Source organism: Mesoplodon densirostris, chromosome 6 (assembly GCF_025265405.1).
Source record: "Mesoplodon densirostris isolate mMesDen1 chromosome 6, mMesDen1 primary haplotype, whole genome shotgun sequence".
Classification (NCBI taxonomy): domain Eukaryota; kingdom Metazoa; phylum Chordata; class Mammalia; order Artiodactyla; family Ziphiidae; genus Mesoplodon; species Mesoplodon densirostris.
In genome coordinates, this window is record NC_082666.1 from 23,423,987 (window position 1) to 23,439,660 (window position 15,674).

General features: G+C 41.6%; 1 protein-coding gene across 7 annotated transcripts in view; it reads right to left on the reverse strand.

Moving 5' to 3' along the window:
- The window catches only part of FBXO10 (F-box protein 10), a 77,042-nt gene that overhangs the window by 58,154 nt on the left and 3,214 nt on the right, over window positions 1–15,674 (reverse strand). For 3 of the 7 annotated variants that reach the window (XM_060100907.1, XM_060100905.1, XM_060100908.1), the window contains exon 2: window positions 2,254–2,380. The exons of the other annotated variants lie outside the window; for them this stretch is intronic. The gene's annotated coding sequence lies outside the window, so the exon portion shown is untranslated. The remainder of the gene's footprint in view (window positions 1–2,253; window positions 2,381–15,674) is intronic. 7 annotated transcript variants of the gene reach the window in all.

Sequence of the window (15,674 nt, forward strand, 5' to 3'; positions counted from 1 at the left end):
ACCCAAAACATTTCTTCCCAGAGGGTGATCCCATCCCAGGAAGGACCACTTGCTGCAAGTGGAAGGAGTATCTTTCAGTCATTATTAAGAACTCTGACCTACTTCTCAGACTCCTTGCTCTCCTCAGCCCCACCTCTCAATTTCCAATTTATTAGCAACTTTGATTATAACTGTATGCTCTTCTTCCAGGGGCACCATCTAATGTGTACTTTCCAACGTGCCTTATCCACAATGTTCTTTCCTTCTACAAGGGACAACTCTGACAGGTGTTCAAGAGTGAATCAGAGAATCCTAAAGAAACCCAATCTCAACAGCCTTCCAGGTGACAGGTTTCCCTATGGCGTCATGCAAGTCTGCCCAGGAGGGCCCTCTCTGGGACCCAATGCTAACGGTCACTACTCCAATTCTCAGGAGGATGTAGAGACCCAAATCACAGTTACTCAAACTACGACCACCAAGCCCGATTACTGCATCCAACCTCACTGCTGACTTGAACCTATTTCACTATCTATTAGCGTTCAACCCAGTCAACCTGCTCAGTGCTCCATGTGACATCCCACAGTACCCAGCACTGCCAACTCCTGTCCTAGATGAGTCACCACAGCAGCCCATCAATAAGGAATACACTGGGCCACCAAAACTGAGCTATAGAGAATACAGCAAGAACCAAACACACCATCTAATACCTAGCACAAAGCATGACTTTAAGTAAATGAATAAACAGAAGTGAACTGCCATCATGCCTCTACCCCAATTTTTTGGTGAATAATTAGTTCTTGCAAACTTATATAAATTTACTATATAAACACAGCTTCAAGGGCCCTCCCTCCCCTCACAAAATTCCTGCATCTACACAGAAATTCTTACATAGAAATTCTTAAAGTTTCACTGTGAATTAAAAAAATTAGAGAATTAAAAATCCCTTTCATTTCTTGTTCCTTTGTTTTGCAAACATAGCCCTTACAGAGTGTGAGGGACTCTAGGATGAGAAAGAAGTGACAGGAAATGGACACAGCTAATAACAACCTGAGAGAGAAAGTATTAAGCATAATTGCAGCTTACAGAGCTCAAGAGGAAAGAAAATCTTTAAACCAGACTTGGTGGGACTTCCCATAGGTTCTTAAAATATGGCTCTTGGCCATTCCCCCTCAGAATCACCCAGGGCCTGTTCCTAGCCCCACTTCAGATCTCCAGAATCAGAATCTCTGGGGTGGGAAGGTAAATTGGTACAGCCACTATGGAGAAGAGCATGGGGGTTCCTTCAAAAACTAAAAACAGTACCACCATATGATCCTGCAATCCCATTCCTGGGCATATATCTGGAGAAAACCCTAATGTGAAAAGATACATGCACCCCTATGTTGATAGCAGCACTATTTACAACAGCCAAGACATGGAAGTAACCTAAATGTCCACTGACAGATGAATGGATAAAGAAGATGTGGTAGGGCTTCCCTGGTGGCGCAGTGGTTGAGAGTCCGCCTGCCAATGCAGGGGACACGGGTTCGTGCCCCGATCTGGCAAGATCCCACATGCCGCGGAGCAGCTAGGCCCGTGAGCCATGGCCACTGAGCCTGCGCGTCTGGAGCCTGTGCTCCATAACGGGAGAGGCCACAACAGTGAGAGGCCTGCATACCGCAAAAAAAAAAAAAAGATGTGCTATATATATATATATATATATATATATATATATATATATATATATATATACAATGGAATATTTCTCAGCCATAAAACAGAATGAAATAATGCCATTTGCAGCATCATGGATGGACCTAGAGATTATCATATTAAGTGAAGTCAGACAGAGAAAGACAAATATCATATGATATCACTTATATGTGGAATCTAAAACAAATGATACAAATGAACTTAGTTACAAAACAGAAATAGACTCAAAAGAAAACAAACTTTTGGTTACCAAAGGGGACAGTGGGGGGATGTGGAGATAAATTAGGAGTTTGGGATTAACATATACACATTACTATATATAAAATAGGTAAACAACAAGGACCTACTGTATAGCACTGGGAACTATCCTCAATATCTTGTAATAACCTATAATGGAAAAGAATCTGAAGAAGTACATATATCTGAAGAAGTGTGTATATATATATATACCTGAATCACTTTGCTATACACCCAAAACTAATAATAACAATACAACACTGTAACTTAACTATACTTCAATTAAAAAAATTAATTAAATAAAATATAAGAAAAAAAAAGAATCTCTGGAATGGAACCAATTACCTGCAACTTTACCAAGATCCCTGGTGACTGTAATGAAAAGGGCCCCCTTTCCACACTTTGATGCAGCACTCCCAATAAAGGGCTCTCCTCAGCTTCAACCCTTTCGGTGAGTGGCTCTCCCAGTATCCTGCAAAGTCAGAAGACCTAGGATTAAGTGGTATGCAAGCTTGAGCAAGTCACTTAACCTTCCTGGGCCTGGTTTCCTCATATGTAAATTGGGGAGCTTGATACCACACCAAAGGATTGCTATGTGGTATCTAATGCATATTGTGTTGATAATTAGTTCTCTTTACCAACTATTTCCAGTTTCCCCTCCTTTTGGCACATGACAGGACTGCACTCTCGGTCCCTCCTGTGGTTGGTTGGGTAGGGTCACATGACCAGTACTAATCAATGAGTTTTGAGAAGGGATGTGTGTCACTTCTTAACTGGAGCACTTCACTGCCTGTGCAAGATCATCCAGAGCTCTCTTCTTTCCAGCACAGCAACTGGCAACATTTGAGATTATGGCTACTGCTACTCTGGTAGCCTGGGTCCTTGAGTGATTAGGAAAAGCAGAGTCCCCCTGCCAACCCAAAATGGATACCATGCATGAAACATAATCCTGTGTGTTGGGTTAAGGAACTGAGAATTTGGGGACTGTTTATTACTACAGCATAATCTAGCCCTTCGTGACTGATAAGAGCATGTGAAACTCTAAAGAGTGCTATTATGAAGCTCCTGGAGACCACCCATTCCATGGCTTGTCTGCAGTGATTCAATATCATATTTCCCAATACTGAGCTGAAATCTAGATCCTAGTTACTTCCTCAGTTGGTCCCTGGTTCTATCCCCCTGGGGTCACTGGAGTTCTGCTCTCTTATATATGCTGCATATTTGGTATAAGCATTAGATGACAAACTCAGAAGCTTGTACTCTACTGTAGGTTCCTCAGGAGGGAGTGGTCTGATTAGAGCTGCATTTTAAGGAGATCCATCCAGGAGAGTAATGTTGGGTGGAACACTGAGGGAAGAAACTCACAACTCTGCAAATATTAAATGACAGTTTCTTTCCCTCAGGATGATGTGAGGGTCTCTCGAGGATTTGGGGCAAATGTGCCTGACACAGAAGCTACTAGGGCTTCAGTTTTCTTGGAATTTCGAGAAGCTCACCCCACAGTGGGAAGCAAAGGGTATTGGATCTGGCCTCTTGCGGGAAGGAGGATTTCCCAGCAGGGAATTTTTCCATCCTTCAGCAGTTGTCTTCCTCCAAAATTTCCCATGTCCCCAGCTCTAGGCAACACCCCAAGGCTAAATCGAGACTGGGGCTGACAGTTGTCCCCTCAAGAGCCCTCTGAACTTAGAGAGGATTTCCTTTCATGAAAACGTTCTATTCTCTGTTGTTCCATTTGGCATTATTTACTATATCTTTACAACACTAATCCATGGGGGTCCACAGAGCAACCAGCTAACACTTTAAAAAAATGTATTCCCACATGATCATCTCAATAGACACACAAAAAAGGATCTGACAAAATTCAACATCCATTCATGATAAAAACTCTCACCAAAGTGAATATAGAGGGAATATATCTCAACATAATAAAAGCTATTTATGATAAACCCACAGCCAACGTAATACTCAACAGTGAAAAGCTGAAAGCCTTCCTGCTAAATTCAGGAACAAGACAAGAATACCCACTCTCACTTCTATTCAACATAGTACTGGAAGTCCTAGCCACAGAAATCAGACAAGAAAAAGAAATAAAAGGTATCCAAATTAGTAAAGAAGAGGTGAAACTGTCACTATTTGCAGATGACATGATACTCTCTCTACACAAAGTCTCCACACAAAAACTATTAGAATAAATGAATTCAGCAAGGTAGCAGGATATAAGATTAATATACAGAAATCTGTTGTATTTCTTTACACTAAAAATGAAATATCAGAAAGAGAAAGTAAAAAAGCGACCCCGTCTAAAATCATGTCAAACGAACAAACAAACAAACAAAACCAAAAAACCAAAAACAGAACCTAGGAATAAATTTAACCAAGGAGGTTAAAGACCTATATGCTGAAACCTATAAAACACTGATAAAGGAAACTGAAGATGATTCAAAGAAATGGAAAGATATCCAATGCTCTTGGATTGAAAGAATGAATATTGTTAAAATGGCCATACTACCCAAAGCAATCTACAGATTTAATGCAATCCCTATGAAAATACCCATGACATTTTTCACAGAACTAGAACAAATAATCCTAAAATTTACACGGAACCACAAAAGACCCAGAATTGTCAAAGCAATCCTGAGAAAAAAGAACAAAGCTGAAAGTATAACCCTTTCAGACTTCAGACTATACTACAAAGCTACAGTAGTCAAAACAGTGTGGTACTGGCACAAAAACAGACATATAGACCAATGGAACAGACTAGAGAGCCCAGAAATTACAGCACCCAGAAATAAACCCACACACCTATAGTCAATTAATTTACAACAAAGAAGGCAAGAATATATAATGGAGAAAAGACAGTCTCTTCAACAAGTGGTGTTGGGAAAGCTGGATAGCTATATGTAAACTCAATGAAATTAGAACGCTCTCTCACACCATATACAAAAATAAACTCAAAATGGTTTAAAGGCCTATAGGTAAGACATGACACCACAAAGCTCCCAGAAGACAACATAGGCAAAACACTGTCTGACATAAATCATAGCAATGTTTTCTTAGGTCTTGCAAGGCAAAAGAAACAAAAGCAAACTTTAGCTTTTGCACAGCAAAAAAAAAAACCATCAACAATATGAAATGACAATCTACAGAATGGGAGAAAATATTTGCAAACAATGCGACCAACAAGGGGTTAATATCCAAAATACATAAACAGCTCGTACAACTAAATATCAAAAAAATAACCCAACCAAAAAATGGGCAAGGGCTTCCATGGTGGCGCAGTGGTTGAGAGTCCGCCTGCCGATGCAGGAGACACGGGTTCATGCCCCGGTCTGGGAAGATCCCACATGCTGCAGAGCGGCTGGGCCCGTGAGCCATGGCCGCTGAGCCTGCGCGTCCGGAGTCTGTGCTCCGCAACGGGAGAGGCCACAACAGTGAGAGGCCCGCATACTGCAAAAAAAAAAAAAAAAGATGTGCTATATATATATATATATATATATATATATATATATATATATATATACAATGGAATATGTAATAATAATAAACAATGGCAAAAAAAGGGCAAAAGACCTAAATAGACATTTCTCCAAAGAAGACATGTGTCAACAGGCACATGAAAAGATGCCACACATCACTAATTATTAGAGAAATGTAATCAAAACCACAATGATGTATCACCTCACACAGTCAGAATGGCTATCATCAAAAAGTCTACAAATAAAAAATGCTGGAGAGAGTGTGGAGAAAAGGGAACCCTCCTACACTGTCGGTGGGAATATAAATTGGTACAATCACTATGGAGAACAGTATGGAGGTTCCTTAAAAAACTAAAAATAGAGCTACCATATGATCCAGCAATCCCACTCCTTGGTATATATCCAGAGAAAACTCTAATTCGAAAAGATACATGCACCCCAATGTTCACAGCAGCACTATTTACAATTGCCAAGATAAGGAAGCTACCCAAGTGCCCATCAACAGACGAATGGTTTAAGAAGATGTGGTATATATACACAATGGAATATTACTCAGCCAACTGCAGCAGCATGGATGGACCTAGAGAATATTATACAATACTTAGTGAAGTTAAGTCAGACAAAGACAAATATATGATACCACTTATATGTGGAATCTAAAAAAAGAGTACAAATGAATCTACACACAAAATAGAAATAGACTCACACAGAAAACAAATTCATGGTCACCAAAGGGCAGGAGGGAGTAAATTAGGCGTATGGGGTTAACAGACACAAACTATTACACTATACATAAAGTAGATAAGCAACAGGAATTTACTGTATAACAGAGAATTATATTCAGTATCTTGCAATAACATAATGGAAAATCTAAAAAATAAATACATATAACTAAATCACTCTGTATACCTGAAACTAACACAATATTGTAAATCAACTATACTTCAATTTAAAAAAATGTATTCAAGTTTTGCCCTTCCTTTCGCCACTGAGGCCTCTGAGCTATGGAATTAAAAGTAACAAATATCCCCCAAGGCCTGTGCCTGTAAAGAAACAAGAGTGGGAACTTGTTTGGATGGGAGGGAGCAGGTCCTGAGGTAGACCTCAAGCTGTTCCTTTTTTAATGTGTTCCCAAGAGTGTGAGAACTCAGGGTTTCTGTGTGGCCTCTACCTAACCGCACAGTGGAGGGATCCACATGCCTCTGGGCCACCTGGTGTCCCCAGCCTCAGTGGGGAAGGAAGAGGCCACCCTCTTGGGAGGTGAGTCCCATGAAACTTGGCTCTCAACAAGCAGACTCTACTGTTTCCCATCCCCGTGACTTGAGGAAAATCCTTTAACCTCAAGTGAGGTTAAAGTGAGCCTATTTCCTCATCTGTAAAGAGGCTCATGATGGCTATCTTGCTACCCCTCATGAGAATTTTGAGAATTTCCAAAGGAAAAGAATCATTTATTCAACAAATATTCGTCGATTGTCTACTACTATGCTAGGCACTGTTCCAAGTACTGACAAGCAGTAAATAAGACAAGACCCTCAGGGACAGGCAATACATTTAAAAAATAATAACATAAATGCTAAGAAGGGAAATAAAGCAGGCTAAGGCGTATATGTGTGCATGCATACATGTGCTATTTTATTTTTTTAATATTTATTTTATTTATTTATTTTGGCTGCACCGGGTCTTAGTTGCAGCACATAGGATCTTCCTTGTGGCACCTGGACTCTTAGTTGCAGCATGCAGACTTCTTAGTTGCGGCATGCATGTGGGATCTAGCAACCCAGCCAGGGATGGAACCCAGGCCCCCCGCATTGGGAGCATGGAGTCTTAGCCACTGGACCACCAGGGAAGCCCCCCACATGTGCTATTTAGATAGGGTTGTCAAGGAAGGTCTTTGAGAAAGTGACATTTGAACAGAGACCTGAATGACATTTAAAGCCATGGCATAAGATCACTAGAGAGAGTGAAGATGACCAAGGCCTTGCCGGCCTAACATCTAAAGGGCATGAAATAGAAAAGGACTTGATAAAGGAGAGATTGGGATTGAACCCTGAGAAAACTGTACAGAACTCTGGTCAACGTGAGGTACTGGAACCAAAGCATTGCTGTGCTTTGTTCTGCTGTCTAGGCTGCCACTGCTTCTGAGAGGGTGGCTGCTGGGCCCATTTAGGTCACTGAGCATCATGATGGGTCGGCAAGTTAGGGTCAGGAATAAAACCTCTAGTGACATCTCTGCAGCTCACTAACGCTTTTGTGTGAGTGGATGTGTGGGGTGGGGGAAGGGGACGTGAGGAAGTACCGAATTACAGCACAGGGACTACCCCTGTGAGAAGTAAGACAGCACATGCAGACGTAGGGCGGCCAGGTGACACGTGGCCTGAACACCTGCTGTGAAGAAATGCACTGTGACAAACTAGACATTCTCTGCCCTCAAGGAGCTTACATTTTATATAATACTTTTATTTATTGTCTGTCTCCCCTGAGTAAAATGTAAGCTCCTTGAGGGCAGAAACTCTGTATCACTGCTTTGTGTTATGCCTAGAACTATGCCTGACCCACAGTAGGTGCTCAATAAACAATGAATGAATGATCACCATCATCATTATCTGGTATATTAGAACAGCTGAGACTATTGAAGTCTCAGCTATAGAATCCATACTGCGAGACAGATCCTTGTGGAATAAAATAAATAAATAAATAAAACCCAAGTATGTAGTCAACACTTGCTGTGTATAGGACTGCGTGGCAGGCACTGCGAGGAGTCAGGAATCAGATAAAGACCCCGCCCTCAAGTCTGGTAGGAGACAAAGATATCACTCCCAACGCACCACCCCCACCCCCGCAGAAACCCCCACAATACAGGGGAAAAGTGCTCAGTGCCATAAAAGAGGGAAAGCCCGTGTGTAAATAAAAATGTGTGTGAATAAAAATGTGACCCTTAGCTAGTGAAATCAGCCAGTTATAATAGAAGGCAACAAAAACATCAGGAGCTACTGTTTACTTAGCATGACTGTCTGAAGGGAACAGCATTAAGCACTTTTCATGCGTTATTTCCTTTTATTCTCTCAACATCTCTTCAACGCCTTGCAACTCAGACTGTTGTTTCCAGGACCGAAGAACTGGTTAGAAACACCAACTCCTGGGCATCATTCCATACCTAATGGATCAGAATTGGCACTTTAACAATTTCACCAGAGAATCCATATGTACCATATGTTTAAGAAGCACTTATTTAAAGTATGTGTCTTCATTTTACAGATTAAAAAAACTAAGTGAGAGAACTTAGGTGACAAACGGCTTACCCCAAATCACTCTGTTAGACTGCAGCAGAGCCCCCTTTTGAAGCCAGACCTGACCCCAAAGTCTGGGTTTTTAACCATTAAGCCAAGCTTCATGGAAGAGCTGACATCTGAGCTGGACTCTGAGATATGGGTAAAACTGGTGCATCCAGAGAATGCAGGAAGGGGGACTGTGGGCAGAGGAAACAGTGTCAGCCAAGCCTCCAAGCAGGAAACTTCCAGCTGGGCTGAGGACACAGTAAGGAGAAGCTCCGTCTGGCCGAAGCTCTGAGAGCCTGAAGGGGTCAGGGAGAGAGATCAGCTGGATCAGTTCACGCAGTTCTTGTTAACCTTGGGGGCAGCACAGACGGCCCTACCCGATACTGAGATGAGTCAGACAAAAGGGACACAAACGGCTTCTAGTTGGGGCTCTGCCTCTCTCTCTCACTGGGTAATCTTGAAGGCAGGGACTTAACAACTCTGCGTTCGTGGCCCACCTTTGTATAATAAAAAAGAATGCGCTTACTTCCGACCTAGGGGAGGCCACATCAGTATCAAAGTGGTGGGAATTTTGCTTTTAATAAAAAAGGGGCGGGGGGGAAAGCCAGGACAGTTCAGAACTCTATTTAATATTTTCAAGGGAAAAAAAAAGATATTTTCCTCCCACATTATGAGACATACTAAACACCAGTGCAAATAACTATTATACAAACTGCATTCGTTGAGGAACTGTAATGGGTTAAGGATTTTAGATTTTTCTTCAAATCAAAGTACATTTCCTAAAGTTTTGTGGATTTTAGTTTGAAAGTACACAGAGATTAAAATACGGTGAACCATGAAAGAGCCCCATACATATACCTACACCTACACACACTATTGGAAAGTGAAACAAAACTTAAAACTTTGAAGACGACAAAAATCTCATTGGGCTTTTTATCATTTCTTCAAATCTCAGTTCTCTTCAGCCTGAGAAATAAACACTGTTTCTTATTTTCAGCTCTGAAATTTGATGACACAGACCAGAATGCTGTGTTCTGATGCAAGTATAGTGCTTTCAGATTGTGGCTGGGAGCTGTTAAGGACCCTTTCTCCCTCCTTCAATGCACTGCCCATTCATTCTCACCTAGGAGAGTGCCCTGGGTCAGGAAACCCAAAACCTGGGTTTTAGTCCTGATTCTGATTCACTGGGTGACCTTGAGGGGGCAGGGAAAGGTGTGTTGAGAGCTTATTAAATACCAGGTGTTTTTTGTATGTCATCTCAATAAGCACTTCTAACAACCAGAGAGGTGGTAGTCTTCTTATGCCCAATTCCAGAAATAAATGGTTAACCCGTTTTTTATTTAGTCAGTAAGCAGCACAGCTGCTGTTCCCAGCCTGGACTGAGTCCAAAACCCCTGCTCTTTCTACTACAACAGTCTGCCTCCTAGCTTCCTGCTTCCTAGTTTCCTTTCTGAGGTTCTGGGGTTCCTAACTTGTGACATGATAGTCAAGGACCTTCTATCCTCACCATTACACATAAACTCACAGATCATGAAATAAGAATGTTTACTCCTGCAATTGTTACGCAGTAGAGTATCACACAGTGTTTGACTTGGATGTGACACAGCAGTACTCTTGTTAGGAAGCCTGGCCCAAAGATTTAGGACCTCAAGCCAGATTTTGGGAAAATCAAGGCACCTGTGCCCAACAGCAGACCTGTGCCCAGCAGGGAGCTGTGCAGCAGCAATGAGGAATGAATACAGACCTTAAGCCGGCCCCAACCAACCCGAACCAACTACCCCAGACTCCCTCCCACCAGGCCAAGCGCTGGGTGTACAGGATCTTTTTTTTTTTTTTGCGTTACGCGGGTCTCTCACTGTTGTGGCCTCTCCCGTTGCAAAGCACAGGTTCCAGACGCGCAGGCTCAGCGGCCATGACTCACGGGCCCAGCCACTCCGCGGCATGTGGGATCTTCCCGGACCAGGGCATGAACCCGTGTCCCCTGCATCGGCAGGCGGACTCTCAACCACTGCGCCACCAGGGAAGCCCTATACAGGATTCTATATTGTAACTGAGCTAACAACGTTTGTAGCTGCCGACCATCTGATGGCAAAGAGCGTGAGTTTTCTTTTCAGAACTGTAGTACTAGAACACTGGCAGCGATAGAAATCCACCCATGTAGGCACTGCTCCCAAGTTCTGAATGTCTGTTCTACTGAGTCTTCTGACTGCAAGTGCAAATAAGGGAGAGCTTATCATAAGAGTATATGTGGTATTAAGGGTATAGGATTTTATGGAAATACAAGAATAGAACCATAGTAGGTCTGGGCTTCCCAGAGTCTAGAAAGGTCTGGATCAATGGCAGCCCCAAGGCCCTCAGCAGCTGGAGTCTGAGTCTTCACTCATCTCATGATTCAGTCACTCTCCAAGGGTCTGCTCCATTCTCTTTTTGCCTGGAGGATACACAAAATTTTCTCTACCTCGTTGCTTCTGCTTCCTCCTAAGATCAGCTAGCCAGGACTCCTCAAAGGCTTGACTCTACCTCATGGCTTCTTTCTATATACCATTTCAGCTTCGATTTCTATAGCTCAGTGTCCAACTGTAGTCCCCAGTTCAAATTTCTAAGAGAACATGCATCTTTCTTTCCACTAGGTCACATCAGAGGTCCCTGGTGAGACTATGAATTGGCTGTTCTTGGGTCTGATGTCCATCTCTGGTTCAGTAAGTTCTAACCAGGGGGAAGGGATAGAGCAAGACTTTATGGTAAAAACATGGATGTCTGGGGCTGCCCCTCCATGAACAGGAGTTGTGGATGTAGAAATTTCTCTTAGAAAAGGCTGGGGGAATAGCAAGCACCACGGCTGACATGTTGAAAACATCTCCACATACTAGAGAGCCCCACACCTCTGCTGCTGTGGGCCACCAAGATGTCCTCAGCCAACAATGCTGAAGTGCCCAGTGGCTGGTGGGTGAAGGAGGTGGTTGTTTGACCGACCTCCTCCTTCCCTGTCAGTGGGCTCATGAACACGTAATGTCCTCCCCTTTTTCTTCTTGTACAGATTAACTGAGTTAATTCCAACTGCAACCTTTCTAACCCTCTTCTTTCTTTGTATCTCTCCTTCAGCCATTATTCAGTGTAGGGATGGTTGGTAGCTGTAACTTTTGTCTGCCTGGCGCACCTTCCCTCTTTTGGTTTCTTAGAACCCCACTCCCACTTCATTTAGTCCTGGTGGGGCTGTCATTCAGAGTGCCTCAGTCCTCCATCCACCAAGGATGGATACTTGACCCAAAGTAGGTGATCAGAATATCCCCTCCCCCTTGCCAGAGATGGGGACAACGCTGAAGAGTCCATCTGAGGAATGAAGCCAAACTAAGACAAGCAAGGTTGAGTGGTTGAGAGAGACAGAGAGAGAACCCTAAAAATATTTTTTGAGCCCCTGGATCCAGCTATGCAGTTTTATAAGCCAATAGATTTTCTTTTTAAAGTTAAGAGTGCCTAAGCTGGTCACTTGCAACCAAGAGTCCTGACAAATATACACACAGTTTTCTCAAGGAAATTCTTTGCTCTCTCACTTTTTTCCTCCCTCATCTCATTTGTTCCATTTGTGGGTGCTTAAATGACTCTAATCAAAGCTGACACATTGTATTACAACAAGTCTACCACTAAGCATCAAGGGGAAAAGACAGTTCAGGTGGTCTAACGTCCCGGTACGGCCCAAAAGAAGAGTAGAGCTATTTATCACTTCCATAATTTATCAACTTTGGTTAAGTTAAAATTTCAAGGGTAACCATTAAAGAAGAGCTAGTGCATAATGTCCAAACTAGAAAGAAAAAAAGCAAATGATTAAAAATAGTGCCCCCCCACCTCAATAAAAAGGGAAAAAAGAGCTAAAATGAAATGGAGTTCTAGCAGGACAAACACACTGAAAGCATAAAATATGAAGACAAACGTAAACCTAAATACATCTGTGGTTATATTAAATGAATATGGACTAAATGTTCCAGTTAAGAGACAAAGGCTATAAAAAACCAAAACCCAATTATATGCTATTTATAAGAGACATATCCAAAACACATATACACAGAAAGGATGAAACTAAAAGGATGGAAAAAGATATACCCTGCATAGATTAACCAAAAAAGATGGTGCAGCTATACTGATATCAGATAAAATAGAGTTTAAGGCTAAAAAAATTCTTTTACTAGAAATAAAAAGGGCAACTTCATAATGATAAAAGGTTAGCACACTAGGAAGTATAACAACTTTGTATTTGTAAGCACTTGATAATTGGGCTCAAAGATATAAAGCAAAAAATTAAACAGGGGAAATAGACAAATTCATAATCACAGTTGTGTATTTTAACACATTTCTCTCTATAATAGCTAGAATAGGCAAAAAATCAGTAAGGATGAAGATCTGAATATAATTAATAAACCTGATCTACTGGCAGTACATAGAACCATTACATAAAATCCAGTAATTTTAGAATTCATATTATTTTCAAGCACACATGTAACACTTATAAAAACTCACCATAAACAGAACCCTAACAGAAATATCAACAAATTTAAAAGATTAAGATTATACAGAACAAGCTCACTGACTACAGTCAATTAATAAAAGATAACTAGAAAATACTCATATGTTTGGAAATTAAGAAACACATTTCTAAGATACCTATGAGTCAAAGGGGAAATCACAATGGGAACTAGAAAATATTTAGAAATAAATGATTAAAATATTACATATCAAAACGCTTGAGCTCTTGCTAAACGGTATTTGGAGAAAAATGTTTAACTTTAAATGGAAAGAATAAAACTAAAAAGTATAAAAATTAATGAACTAAGCATCCATTTCAAAAAGTTAGAAGAAAACCAAAATATATAAAAGGAAAGTAAAAAAATTTTTTAAAAGAACAGAACTTAAAGAAATAGAAAACAAACTTACTACGGAAAAAACCTATGAAGACAAAAGTTGGTTCTTTGAAAGGAACCTCTACTGAAGCTCAAGAAGAAAAAAAAGAGAGAAAGCATAAAAATGAAATCAGAGGGCTTCCCTGGTGGCGCAGTGGTTGAGAATCTGCCTGCCAATGCAGGGCACACGGGTTCGTGCCCCGGTTCGGGAAGATCCCACATGCCGCGGAGCGGCTGGGCCCGTGAGCCATGGCCGCTGAGCCTGCGCATCCGGAGCCTGTGCTCCGCAACGGGAGAGGCCACAACGGTGAGAGGCCCGCGTACCGGAAAAAAAAAAAGAGAGAGAGAGAGAGAGTCACGGAGTAACAGATACTTTTAAAACATATAACTGACAAGGAAACACTAACCAAAATTTATAAAGAACTCCGATAAATCAATAAGAAAACTGAAAAACAGGGAAAAGACTTAATAGGCAGTTTACAAAACAGGCCATCTGAATAACCAACAAAAAAGTGCTCGGGCTTCCCTGGTGGCGCAGTGGTTGAGAATCTGCCTGCTACTGCAGGGAACACGGGTTCGAGCCCTGGTCTGGGAAGATCCCACATGCCGCGGAGCAACTAGGCCCGTGAGCCACAACTACTGAGCCTGCGCGTCTGGAGCCTGTGCTCCCCAACAAGAGGCCACGACAGTGAGAGGCCCGCGCACCGCGATGAAGAGCGGCCCCCGCTCGCCACAACTAGAGAAAGCCCTCACACAGAAACGAAGACCCAACCCAGCCAAAAATAAATAAATAAATAAATAAATTGAAAGAAGGCTCAACATTAAAAAAAAAAAAAAAAAGTGCTCATCAGTAGTAACCAAGGAAAGAAAATTAAAACCACAGGGATATCATTATACACCCATGAGAATGGTTTAAAAAATTTAAACCAACAATACCGAGTCATCTGCAAGGATAAGAAACAACTAGAACTCTCATATATTGCTGGTAGGAAAGTAAACTGGTACAATCACTTAGAAAACTATTTTGGCATTATCTAGCAAAGCAATTCCACTTCAACATATATAAACTCATGCACATACACAATAGAAAATGTCTAAGGATGTTCCTGGCTGCACTGTTCTTGTGTTGCTTATAGTTTCTGAATACCAAGTATCTGTCACCTATAGGATGAATAACTACATTGTGACATTCATAACATAAAACACTGTTAGCGATAAAAATAAGTGCAGTCAACACATGGATTCAGCTCACAAATAAGTTGAGCAAAAGAAGCAAACACAGGGGCCTCCCTGGTGGCGCAAGTAGTTGAGAGTCCGCCTGCCGATGTAGGGGATACGGGTTCGTGCCCCGGTCTGGGAGGATCCCATATGCCGCGGAGCGGCTGGGCCCGTGAGCCATGGCCGCTGAGCCTGCGCGTCCGGAGCCTGCGCGTCCGGAGCCTGTGCTCCGCAACGGGGGAGGCCACAACAGTGAGAGGCCCGCATACCGCAAAAAAAAAAAAAAAAAAAAAAAAAAAAAGAAGCAAACACAAAACACACACAGTATGATTCTATACTTATGAAGTTAAAAAACTAGTAAAAATGAACTGTATTGTTTGGGAATGCAAACATAGGTGACAAAACTACAAAGAAAAGCAAAGAAATGATTTTCACAAAAGTCAAAATGGTGGTTTCTTCTTGGGAGGCGCTTATGATTTGGAAAGGGTACTGAGTACTGGCAATGTTCTATTTCTTGACATAGGCGGTAGTTACATGTGTATTTTCCTTAGAATTGTTAAACTATATATTTATGGGCTTTACTCACTTGCATTCTTGTTGTATCTCATATTTTTTAAAGTTTAAAACACAATGAAATAGACATACTGATTATTTTTTTGGTTCTTAGGCAAGTTGAGGGAACTGAAAATCCTTCATTTTTAAATTAAAAACTTGCACTCCCAAATCCCTAACAGGATATATGTCAAGTAAATTTTCAGTAATGCCTACTTCTCTTAGGACTATAGGTGGACAGAGTCTCTCAGGAACAGATATATGCTTTCCCAAGAGTCACCAGAGGATTCCTCTTACCTACGAAAAGTGAGATGAGTAGGCACCCAAAGTCCTGGAGTAGATATCTTGGTTAA